The following is a 12,202-nucleotide window of genomic DNA, read 5'->3' as shown; positions in this document are numbered from 1 at the left end:
CTAGTGGACCAGTAAAGAACCCCAGGTGGGAATTCTCCAGACATTGTCCTTTGCCTCTTTAAGGAATTGTGGAGTGATGGAGTTCACCCTTCTACTCCTTTTGGAACTCTTCTTCTTTCTCCTTCCTCAATACCTGGCTTAGACTAGGTAGTCCCACTTAGTCCATCTCAAAGCCTGATCTGATTGAATTTGGATATTAACAGCATTCTTCACTCTACCCCTTCCTTTAGAAATTCCACTGGTTATGACTGTGATTACCAAATAAACTTACTGATTTAACTATCAGCCCCAACCCCAACCCCACACTTCTCCATCTTCACCATTAGTAATCACCCCCTATCCCTACACACTCTTCAGGTTTCTCACTTTTGATCTCCAGGCTTCAGGTAGTGTTAAGAGTTGGAGGGTACATTCATATCCAGAGAAAGAAATATGGAGTCTGAATGCAGATTGAAGCATACTATTGGCTGTCTTTTTTGTTTTCTTTTGTTTTCTTTCTTGTGATTCCTCCCATTCATTCTAATTCTTCTATACAACATGACTAATGTGAAAATATGTCTAATAAGAATGTATATGTAGAGCCTATATCAGATTGCATGCTGTCTTGGGGAAGGGGGAGGGGAGGGAGGAGGATAAAATTTAAAACTTATGGAAGTGAATGTTAAAAACCAAACTAAAAGTTAATTAATTAGTTGGAGGGCACCTTAGAATATGGAAGACATAAAGAGCCAGAGCTGAAAGGCACTTTAGACTTAGAGTGTCAGAGGAATAGTCAGATATGAAAATTGTCACCTAATACAATACCTGCATTTTTGCAGATAAACTGAGGTGAAGAATAGTAAAGTGATTGGCCTGAAGTCACAGCTGGTGCCAGAGCTGGGTCTAGAACTCAGGTGGACTGGCTTATGATTTAATGCTCTTTCCACTTGGACCAGTGTCTGTACGATGCCCCAACTGCCACCCTATGGTCATTTGGACCTGGGGTAGGAACTTAATGATCTGGCTCCTCCCACTTGCTTCTCCCTCCAGCCCCTCCTCCTCCCTCCACTCTCTCCCCCATCCCCATGGGAGATGATCCAAGGGCAAATGATCAGCAAGGCCCAGTATGATTTTATATATAATATGTTATATATAAATACGTAATTATATATAATAATCGTTTGCTACAAGATGCTTCCCTAGTGAGTTGGTGGGGGGTGTTAGCAGGGTTCAGAACCCACTTCTCACCTTGGCCACCCCCAAAGAGTCCCATAGGTCTACCGGAGGCCATGGGATCCTAGACTGGAACCATCACAGTCACTGCCCTGAATGCTGTTGCTAGGGCAACCTGGTCCAGCCTGATTCTTCAGACCTATTCTGCATCTCTGTCTCCTCCCCATTCTGGCTCTACAGACAAACGATGACCCTGATGGAAAAAAAATGCATTGATTTCTCAGTTCCTCAATTTTTGTGACAAAAGATCAGTCGGAACATACTGGATGGAAAATGAGTCTTCGCCTGGGGGTACTGGGAATTTAAATGATTTATCCAAGGTCATACAGACACCATGCAGGTAGTGATTTCTCCTCTTGGGAAGCTATGTGTTACAGTGCCTAGAGTCCTGGAGTCAGGAAAACCTGAGTTCAAATCTGGCCTCAGAAACACTAGCTGCAAGTCATTTAACCTCTATTCTTACCTCAGTTTTCTCACCTGTTAAGTGGGGATGACAATAATAGTGTCTACCTTTCCATGTTGCTGTGGTGATAAAATGAGATAATATTAGTAAAGCGCTTAGCACAGAGCTTGGTGACTTATAGATGCTGTATAAATGTTAGAGCTGATGAACCCTTAAGTGCAGATTGAAGCATATTTTTTCCACTCTGTTTTTCTTTTTTTTTTTTTTTGCAACATGGATAATATGGAAATATGTTCTGCATGACTTCACACGTATAATAGGTACAGTGTTGCTTGCCTACTCAGTGGCGTGTCTGGGAGTGGCTGGAGGGAGGGAAAGAATTTAGAAATGAAAATAAAAATGAACAAATGTTAGCTATTATTATTATCATATTATTATGTGGACACTACGCTATCTCACTGGAAAGCCCTCGAGGATGAGGCGCATTGCCTCAGACTGCTCTATATTTCCCTAGAATCCTAGCTTAGGACACGTGCTTGTGAATGATTGGGCACGTGACAGATCCACTTGCCTAGATAAATGACGGAACGTCTTATTAACCAATTTGCTGATTGGCAGACCCCCGATTGACCATTCACTAAGAGCTGCCATGGGCTGCCTGCCTGACCAAAAGCTAACCTGTATGGCCAGTCGATAAAAATCTCCTTTGGGCCAACGAATTCCTTGACATCACCACCCCCTACTGACCGATTACCTGATTGACAGCCCTCACCCCTCCCCTTTACTGCTTGATTACTAATGAGTGAATCTTATTATCACTGCTGCCAGAGAGTCAGCAGGTCATAGTGAAGAGAGAGCTGGCCTCTGAGCCAGGAAGACCTGCGTTCAAATCCCACATATGATACCTATTAGGAGTGTGACCTCTGGCACATACTGGCTGTGTGACCCTAGAGAAGTTGGTTAGACTCTCGGTGACTCTAGACTGAAACTCTTGGACTGAGGTTCTAAGACTGGGAGTCTTATGTGCGGATTTGCATTGCTAGGAGGAGTGTCCTTACAAGGCCCATCTAAAAAGAAATTGCCCTCTCTAAGGAGGACAGAGGTTCAGAGCTGGTCCTCATTCTCGCTTCAGACTTGCTCCATCTTAGCTTAGGGCTTAGCTCATTGCCTGGCACATAGTAGGTGCTTCATAAAAGTTGATTGACTGATCAGCTTTCCACTGGACTGGTCTGCACTTTGCAGAGTCGGTGGCTAAAGAGTTAAGTACTCCCAGGTGAAAACTCTGAAGTGAAAACCACCCTTATCTCAGGAGGAAGTGAGAGTCACTGAACTGAGAGGTCATGCACCTGACCTTAGACCCCTCCAGGTATTTGCAACACCAGCTTCTCCCAGGAAGTGGTTTTTTCACAACTGTTCCTGCAGAGCTCATGGTCTTGTCCAGGTCACTGAGCCAGACCGAGCTTCCAGAGGCCTGGCCTTTCTCATTCTGCTTTCTTCTGGCACCGAGGCCATGAGTCTCAACCTGGCACCCTGTAAGGAGTATCCTCCCTCCATGAAGAGGTTGGGCTAGGCTTTTTCTGTCTCTATGATATTAGGACCTATTATAGTCAAATTGCTCAGACTTCTATTCTGACCAAGACAACATGTGAATGAGATTATAGTGTGTGTGTGTGTGTGTGTGTGTGTGTGCGCGCGCGTGTGTGTGTGTAATATTCCTATTCAGATTCAGTTGAACTAGATGACCTTGGAGGTCCCTCTAGCTCTGAGATTCCAAGATTCCCTCTACTCTTTCTTTGAAATCAGGGTTAAGTGACTTACCCAGGGTCATGTAGCTAGTAAGTGTCTGAGGCCAGATTTGAACTCAGGTCTTCCTGATAGACATGGTGCACCACCTAGCTGCCCTGCTCTATGCTTTCCTTTTGGAGGCAGTCAGGGTTAAGTGACCTGCCTGGGGTCACACAGTTAGTAAGTGTCTAATCCTGGATTTGAACTCAGGTTCGCCTGACTCCGGAGCCAGTGCTCCATCCACTGGGGCACCTCTCTACTTTTTCTCCCACTTAGTTATTTAACAAGCATTTACTATGTGACTACTAAGGGACAGTCACTCTGCTTGCTCCTCATTGAGGATGCAAAAAAAAATCCTCCACATCCAACAATCCCTGCCCTCAAGGAGTTTCCCTTCACCATGATTACTCCATCCTCCAGTTGGATGTGTTTTCTTCCCTTCTCCCCTATGTTCCAGCATGTGCCCGCACACACCCAGGTCACCTGCACCAATTTCTTCCCCTGAACCTTTGCCTGTGATTTTTTTCTCCCTCCCACTGGGGATGTCCCAGGTATGCAAATCCAACCCAGCCTGCAAAGGCCAGCTCAACATCGATGTTCCTCCTTGATATTCTTCCCTATTTCAGATGAAATCTCCCACCTTAATAATTCAACTCATCTTCATCCTCATTCTAGTATCCAGAGCTACATAGAATAAACTGAGTCCCCTTCTCATGTGGCAACCCTTTAAATGCCAGTGTATAGCTCTTCTGGGTCCCATAGAACTTTTATTTTTCCAGGCTAAAAATCCCCCATTCCCTCAACCATTGGTTGAGTGGCAATTTCACATCCCCTCATCTCCATGGTCCTTATGTGGAGTGCTCTGGTTTGTTAGGATCCCTCTTAAAAAGAAGGGCCTCAAAAAAAAGTAGGACAGCTAGGTGGCGCCGTGAGTAGAGTCAGGAGAACCTGAGTTCAAATCCGACCTCAGACACTTGACACATGTACTAGCTGTGTGACCTTGGGCAAGTCACTTAATCCCAATTGCCCTGCCAAAAAAAAGAAGGGCCTCGAACCTGAGGCATTGCTCCAGGTATGGTCTGATCAGAGCAAAAAACAGCCCAAGTCTCCTTTCCCTCATCTGGAATATTTACCTTTAGCTTAATTGAGCCAGGCAGGTCTGGTTTTTTTTGGCTGCCATTCACATTTATATCAAGACAGCAGCCACTAAATTCACCTAAGCTGCTATCCAGCTGCTTCTCCCCCACCTTATACTTAGGCAATGAATTTTTTAAAAAGACATAATTGTAAGCCTTTCAATTGTACGTATGAAATATCACCTGGTTTCAGGTCTACAAGTTGGTATGTAAAGGTCCTCTTGTATGTGAATTATGTTACCAGTCAATAAACATTTATTAAGCACCTACTATTTGCCAAGCACCATGCTAAGTGCTGGGGATATAAAAAGAGGCAGAAGACAGTTTCTGTCCTCAAGGAGCTTACAGTGTAACAGGGGAGACAACATGCAAACAGATATATAGAAAACAAGCTATATACAGGATAAATAAGAAAAAAAATAACAGAGGGGAGGCACAGGAATTAAGAGGGGTTGGGGAAGGCTTCCTGTAGGAGGTGGGATTTTAAGACTTGAAGGAAGTCAGAAGGTCTGAAATCGGAGTGGAGGAGGGCCAATGCTCCATCCATGAGAACAGCCAGAGCAAATGCCCAGAGCTGAGAGATGGAGCATCTGGGATGATGTTGGTTACCTCTTCTGGCTTTGTGCTCCTGGTGAATTTGGTGTATTGATCTATAGCCATGAAAGCCTGACGTGGATGTCTCATCGCGGCATGAAGTAGGCTCTGAGTTTGCAAAGGCTAAGTCAGCAGAACACAATCTCTACCAGCTCCTACCAAGATGGAATGGTTTTGAGGATCAATTATAGAGAGGCTCTTTAAGGCTGGGTCAGATGGAGGCAGCTGGTGGTGCAGTGGATAGAGTCCAGGACTTGGAGTTGAGAAGACCTGAGTTCAAATTTGACCTTGGACACTTACTAGGTCTAAGCAGGTCACTGTCAGCCACAGCATCTTAAGTTGTAGAAGGAGGATAGTAACAGCATTTCCCTCAAAGGATTTGCTGTGAGGACCAAAAGAGATTCTATTTGCAAAGTGATTAGCACGTTGGGGGCCTAGGTAGTACCATAGTGCTCAGGGTTTGGAGTCAGGAAGATTCATCTTCCTGAGTTCAAATCTTACCTTAGATACTTACTAGCTGTGTGGCCCTGGGGAAATCACTTCATCCTTCTTGTTTCTGTTTCCTCATCTGTAAAATGAGCTGGAGAAGGAAATGTCAAAGCACTCCAGTATCTCTGCCAAGGAAGCCCCAGAGGGAGTCACAAAGAGCTGGACACAACTTTGCAACAACAATAACACAGTGCCTGGCACATCATAGTTGCAATAGATACGCTCATTCTCCTCCCTTCCAGCAAAATATAAAAAATGCTGCAAACCTAAAAGTTCCACATAACTGTGAATTATTATTATTATTGATTGGAAATGCCAAGAAAACCCCAAATGGGCTCATGAAGAGTCAGACACGACTGAAAAATAACTGAACAAGTGGGAAGTTATTGATTGAATTGGTGATTTCGTTGGTGTAGGGAACTTCCAGTGAGAAAACTCTTTCTACCAGTCTACGTCATCTACAATTTATAGTCTTAAGGAGTTGACACCTAGGATACAGAAGTTGAGGAAATTGCCCAGAATCGCATAGCCCATGTATGTCAGAGACAGACTTAAACTCAGGTCTTCCTGATTCTGACAACAGTTATCTGCTGTGTAATGTGACTACTACTACTACTACCGTTTTTATCATCATTATTACTATTATTGTTAATCTCTTGTTGGAGGACTTGCCTAATTAATCTCATTCCCGGTGTAGCTTTATGGAAGATAAATTTTTTGACCAAGGAATCTCTTGAAGACCTAAGTTCTAGAACCTGAGATTGGGATGTGTGTCAGTGAAGGGAGTAACCAAGCTGACTAGAGAGAACTAAGTAGAGTCAGAGGGTCTGAGTTCAAATCTCTCCTCCAACCCTACCTCTATGACCACCGATAAGTCACTTAACTTTCTTGGGTCTCATTTTCCCCATCTGTAAAATAAGGAGTTGAGACCAGGTAGTCTCTTTGGTTTCTTCCAACTTTCTATCTATGATCCCTCTGACCCATTCTAAAAAAAGTATTGAAGAAGGAAGTTTTGACCATCACTGATTAAAGAAAACAAGCAGCTGAGCAGGACAGGGGCAAGGACACATCCTGGACGTCCTTCACTAGAGACACCAACCCGGGGCATGTTGTATCCCAGATGCATCTGGATTTTATCTCTCTAACTGGGCTCTGATCCTGTAAAAGGAAGGAATTGTGCCCTCTTTTCTTCTGTCCCTCTTGCATGTAGCACTGTGCTTCCGTAGGGGACACCTTCAGGAAAAGACTTAGTCTTACTGAATTGCGGTAATCCTGATAACAAGTAACAAGGGCTGGGGTAGACTGGTGGCTCTGGGGGGTAGAGAGAAAGGCAAATGGAGGGAAAGTTATGGGAGGTACCAATTTAAAAAAATCAGTGAAAGGGTTTTCAAAATCACAGAATTTCGCAGTTGAAAGGAATCTCAGAGACCACCCAGTCCGCCCCAACAAGAATCCCTAATAAGTGATTTTCTGATTAAAGATCCCCAGCAAGGGGTCTTGGAGTTGGAAGACCAGGTCTTGAATCCTAACTCTAATACTTATTAGCTGGGTAACCCTGAACACCTCTATGAGCCTCTGTTTCCCTGCCTGTAAAACAGGGGTGGTAATACTCATATTGCTTACCTTACAGGGCTATTATAAGGAAAGCAAAAACAATACTGATGTTTTAGCAGGTCAGACTTTGCAACGAATAATGTGAATTATTTGTTTCTCAATTTATTAAACCCCAAATTTGGCTTGTTCCCCAACAGAATTGGTCACCTGTACATAATCTGTTGAAAGAGCTTGTGTACTTGAGATAGCCAGGTAGTGTAGTGGAAAGAGAACTGAACTGGGAGACAGAAAGACCTGAGTTCAAATCCTTCATCAGATACTTACTGATTGTTAGGCAAGCCACTTAATCCTGTTTGCCTCAGTTTCTTCATCTGTAAAATGAGCTGGAGAAAAAAAATGTCAAATTGCTCCAGTATCTTTGCCAAGAAAACCCCAAATGGGGTCATGAAGACATGGCTGGAAAATGACTGAACAAATGTGCCAGAAATTATGCTATGTGCTAAGGACAAAGAAAGGCAAAAACAGTCTTTGCCCTCAACAAGCTCACAGTCTAGCAGGAGGAGACAATATGTAAATAAGTAGATACATATAAGAGATATACAGGATAAATGGAAGGTAATCTCACAAAAGAAGGCTCTAGAAGCTGGGGAGGGGGCAGAGGGAACTGGGAAAGGCCTCCTGCAAAAGGTAGGATTTGAGCTGAGTCTTGAAGAGAGCCAGAGAAACTAAGAGGTAGACATAAAGAGGCAGAGCATTCCAGGCATGGGTAACAGCTAGTGCAAAAGCGTGGAGCGGGGAAATGGAATCTCCAATGTGAGGAACACTAGGAGACTCCTAATCCTCTGAACACTCATTCAACCTCTTCTACCTTCTATTATGGTCATCTATAAAATGATGAGAATGAGCCCCACCTAGTCTGGGTCACAGAGCTGTTGTGATGTGTTAGCACAGCAAGGAAGGCAGGGAACCTTGGGTGGGGTTGGGGGAGGGAACAAGAAGATGTAGATGTTGCTGTCATGGCTCTGAGAAAGATACTCTTTGGTTGCCATTAGTCAACTGCAATAAAGCAATGGGGAGTGACAGACATCTCTGGTGCTTCTAATATTAAATGGTCCCCATAATTCTATTGTTAGAGTGAGGGTGGGGTTTGTAGCAAAAAGGGCTGGTCACAGTGGACTGGATTTGTGAGTCTTTATGTACTCTCCTGGTATGCCAAACGAGAGAGAGAGAGAGAGAGAAAGAGAGAGAGAGAGAGAGGAAGAGAGAGAAAGAAGGGAGAGAGAGGAGGGGGGGTAACTGGACACTCCCTGGGCCTTTAGGAAGACATAGGGCCCAATCCAGGCAAAGTCAAGTCATCTAGGTTTCATTTGGGAAGGCTAGACCTTAGAAGTCAACTTGTCCAACCTTCTCCTTTCACAAACTGAGGGCCAGAAAATGAAATTATTTACCCAAGGTTCCACAGCTTCTTGATGGTGGAGAAACTTCATTTTTGCCCAAGGAAAATCCCTTAACCTCTTTGCCTCAGTTTCCTTATCAGTAAAATAGAGAGAAAATAGCATCCACTTTCCCAGGTAGTTGGGAGGGTCAAAGGAGAGAACCTCTGAGAAGTGCTTTGAAAACCTTAAAGAACTCCATAAATGCTTGTTGTTATTGCTATTACTGGGAAAGACACAACATGCATGTAGACAGCTAAGTCTGTACATGATTATCGGAGGAGGGAGAACAGGACACAGGAGACAAGGAAAGGCTTCCCCCCACGAGGTGGGAATGTGAGGGCAGAAGCCCGATACCGTACTGTGAAAGCTCATCCCATTCATCAGCCACTGAGAATATGCTCGACCTGGACATTTTTCAATATCCTAAATATAACCAGATGGAATTTCTTCTGAAGTGTCATCCTCCTGGATGGTCTGAGATGAAGAATGTGCCTTTGAATGGGAAAGCTGCATTTCATTAGGGCAAGAGAACTGTCATCTGTGGCCTTGTTACTCTCCCACAAACAGAGCCTAGCGGAGAGAGCGCTGGGCCTGGAGTGAGGAAGATTTGGATTCAGATCTGTCCTCCGAAGCGCGCTCTTGCAATTATGGGACAGTCATGGAATCATGGCCCTGAGCCTCAGGTTCAAGGATGTGCTGGGGCCGACTTGAGGCTTCTGTTAGTTTTCAATCTGAGCATTTATAGTTTGAAAATAAGCAAAGGCTACAAGTCAAGGCTGCATTTATTGTTTTGTTGGTTGTCTAGACTTAAAAGAGATATGGAGAAAATGTAAATAACTCAGATTAAACTTAAGCGTGTCACTTAGACATCAAAAAAGTTGTTAGAATATACCAGCACACTTTCACTTAGTTTCATCATCTGTAAAGTGGGGGTGATATTAATCCCTGCATTAATTATCTCACAGAGTAGTGACACAAGCAGCAATGGTTACAAGAGCCTTTGAATGGAGGAGAGATTTGAGTCCATCAGAGCTTCCTCTTTCATCCTCTATCTTTGGGTTAAACAGGGATACTCTTCCCTATGTTCCAGCTACAGGGACCAGGGAAGGCCCCTGCATCCACTTGACCTATGGACCCTTAGACTTGACCTAGGGGCATGAACGTGGGGCCATGGTAGCAGTGATTATGTTCTGCCTGGACAAGAGTCACATTATAGGGTTGAAGGGCCTCGAAGCCATGTGTTCAGACTATTCCATGGTGGATGGAGCCAGAGGACACACCTCACACCCCTGCATGAGTTGGCCAAGTCCTCTGACTTCTCTGGCCCCCAGTTTCCTCATCTGCAAGGAGAGGTGGATGAACTGCATGACCTTGGGGGTCCCTTTGGGCTTGAGACCGATGGTGAGGCTCAGCTGAGGTACTCTAGGCATTTGGCAAACCTTGAAGCTCCATATAAATGCCAATTGTGTTATTATTACTTTGCACAGAGATGGAGCACCATTTATTCATGGTGCTCTAGGCTGGAAATCAGGAGATGTCCATGACCAGCAGCAAACTCTCCTTTTTCAGTCCTCAGGGCCCTCACCTGTGAAATGAGGAGGATAATGAGGTGATCCCTGCAATCCCTCCTGACTCTGACATTCTCTGATACTATTCTTGACCCGAGAGATTAGAGGTGTATGTACATAAGGGTCTCAGGAAGAGGTGAGAGGCGAGAGTTCATCTCAGCCTCTTGGGATGCTACCATTTACGGAAAGGCAGCATGAAATTGTGGAAAGAAACTTAAATTTTTAATCAAATGACCAGAGGGAGAGGTTTACATCCCAGCTGGGCCACTAACCTGCCTGGGTAACTTCAGGAGAGACAGTTTACCTTTCTGGGTCTCAGTTTCCTCATCTGTAAGTTGGGAGGGGGTGCTATCTGACATTTAAGGTCCCTGCCAGGTCTAAATCTGTGATCCCTTATCATAGAGTGTGTCAACATAGGGATCATCTTGAAAATGGAAAATCCCTGGTCCCGAATCTGATGGCCAGAGAGTTGAAGTGACTTGCCCCAAGGTCACATAGCCAGTAAGTGGTGGAGCCCAGTGGGGACTAAAACCAAGCTCTCTTCCATCCTACCTTGTAGGGTCTTTCTGTTATAGCAACCAGAAGGGAGAGGAATAGAGATTACTGCCTAGCCCAGATGCCTCCTCCTGGCATGGAGGTGACCTTGAGGGCTAAGGGTCCTCAGACTCATCTTCCTCCCCACCTGGAGCTCGGACTCCATCCCAAGAACCACTCTTCACTCTGAGAGGTGAGCCTTTCAAACCTTATCTTGCCTTGACTCAATCCTCCACCTCATTTCTTGGTCTCCAGATCCAAACCGAGCCATGAAAGCATAGCCCATCTCCCTTCTAGCTGCCCTGCATCTATTTTCTTCTTTGAAGAAAGGGACTGTCTTGCTTGCTTGTATTTATAATCTCAGAGATTAGCATGGCACATGGTATTATATAAGCTTAGCACGCAGTAAATTTTTAATAAATGCTGTATGTATGGGTATCTCTATGTAAATATGTGTACATGTATAGATGGATGGATGTATATAGTCCCACAACTTCATTTTACAGATGAAGAAACTGAGGCCCAAAGAGAAGTTGCCCAGAGTCGCATAGGTAGTAAGTATCAGAGGTGGGATTTGAACCCAGGTCCTTGGATTCCAGAGTCAGTGTTCTTTTACCTGCCCCCTCTCCAGGTGGTAGAGTGGTGCTTAGCATAGTGCCTGGCACATAGTAGGCAGTTAGTAAACGGTGATTGATTGGTTGATGCCAATAGAACCTAAGAGCTGAGTTCCTGCTCTGGAACCTGCTGCTATGTATATACTATTAGAGCACCAGCCTGGGCAAGTTTGGAGGGGCTCATCTCAAAAGGTCATAGCTTTGGATCTGTAATGGACCTTGGAGGCCACCTAGTCCATTCTACAGATGGGGAGGAGGATGAGTGACACACCCAGGGTCATATCACTAGCAAATAACTGAGGCAGGATTTGAACTCAAGTTGTCCTGACTCCGACTCCAAAGACTTATGCACCGTCATCTCTGGAAAGTCGGTTACCACAAAAGTGGATGGGAAGGGCTGTGTGACTTGCTCTGATGGGAGGAGAGTCCTTATGGATGAAACTACAGATCTTTGGAAGCACTGGACCCCTGCACGGGGCTGGCACATAGTAGGCTCTCAATCATTCCATACAAACGGGCCAGTCAATTATGATCACTGTCTTGTATGGGAAGGAGGGAGAGCCAGGGAGTTTCCCAGAGCTGACTCGCCTGACTCTCTGAGGTCCCGTGGGCTTAGTAACTAAGAAGAGAGCTCAGGGGTCTTGCTGGGTTGGGGAAACTGGATCCTTCCCACTTGGAATGAAACCCCGCACTCCCAGAGGCAATGGCACTGTAGGTCTGTCCAGGCAGCGTTCCCTTCCTTTTGGGAAGGGGACTATGTTGTGCAGCTTTGTTTATAGCAACTGCAGAGGGACAGCCTGCCAGCTGCCCATCTGACTCTGCTCACTGGGGTCCATGGCCCTCCCTGCCCCAAGCAGGCAGAATTTGATCTATCTCC

Source organism: Trichosurus vulpecula, chromosome 9 (genome assembly GCF_011100635.1).
Source record: "Trichosurus vulpecula isolate mTriVul1 chromosome 9, mTriVul1.pri, whole genome shotgun sequence".
Lineage (NCBI taxonomy): Eukaryota > Metazoa > Chordata > Mammalia > Diprotodontia > Phalangeridae > Trichosurus > Trichosurus vulpecula.
Note: the sequence above shows the minus strand (reverse complement) of the source record.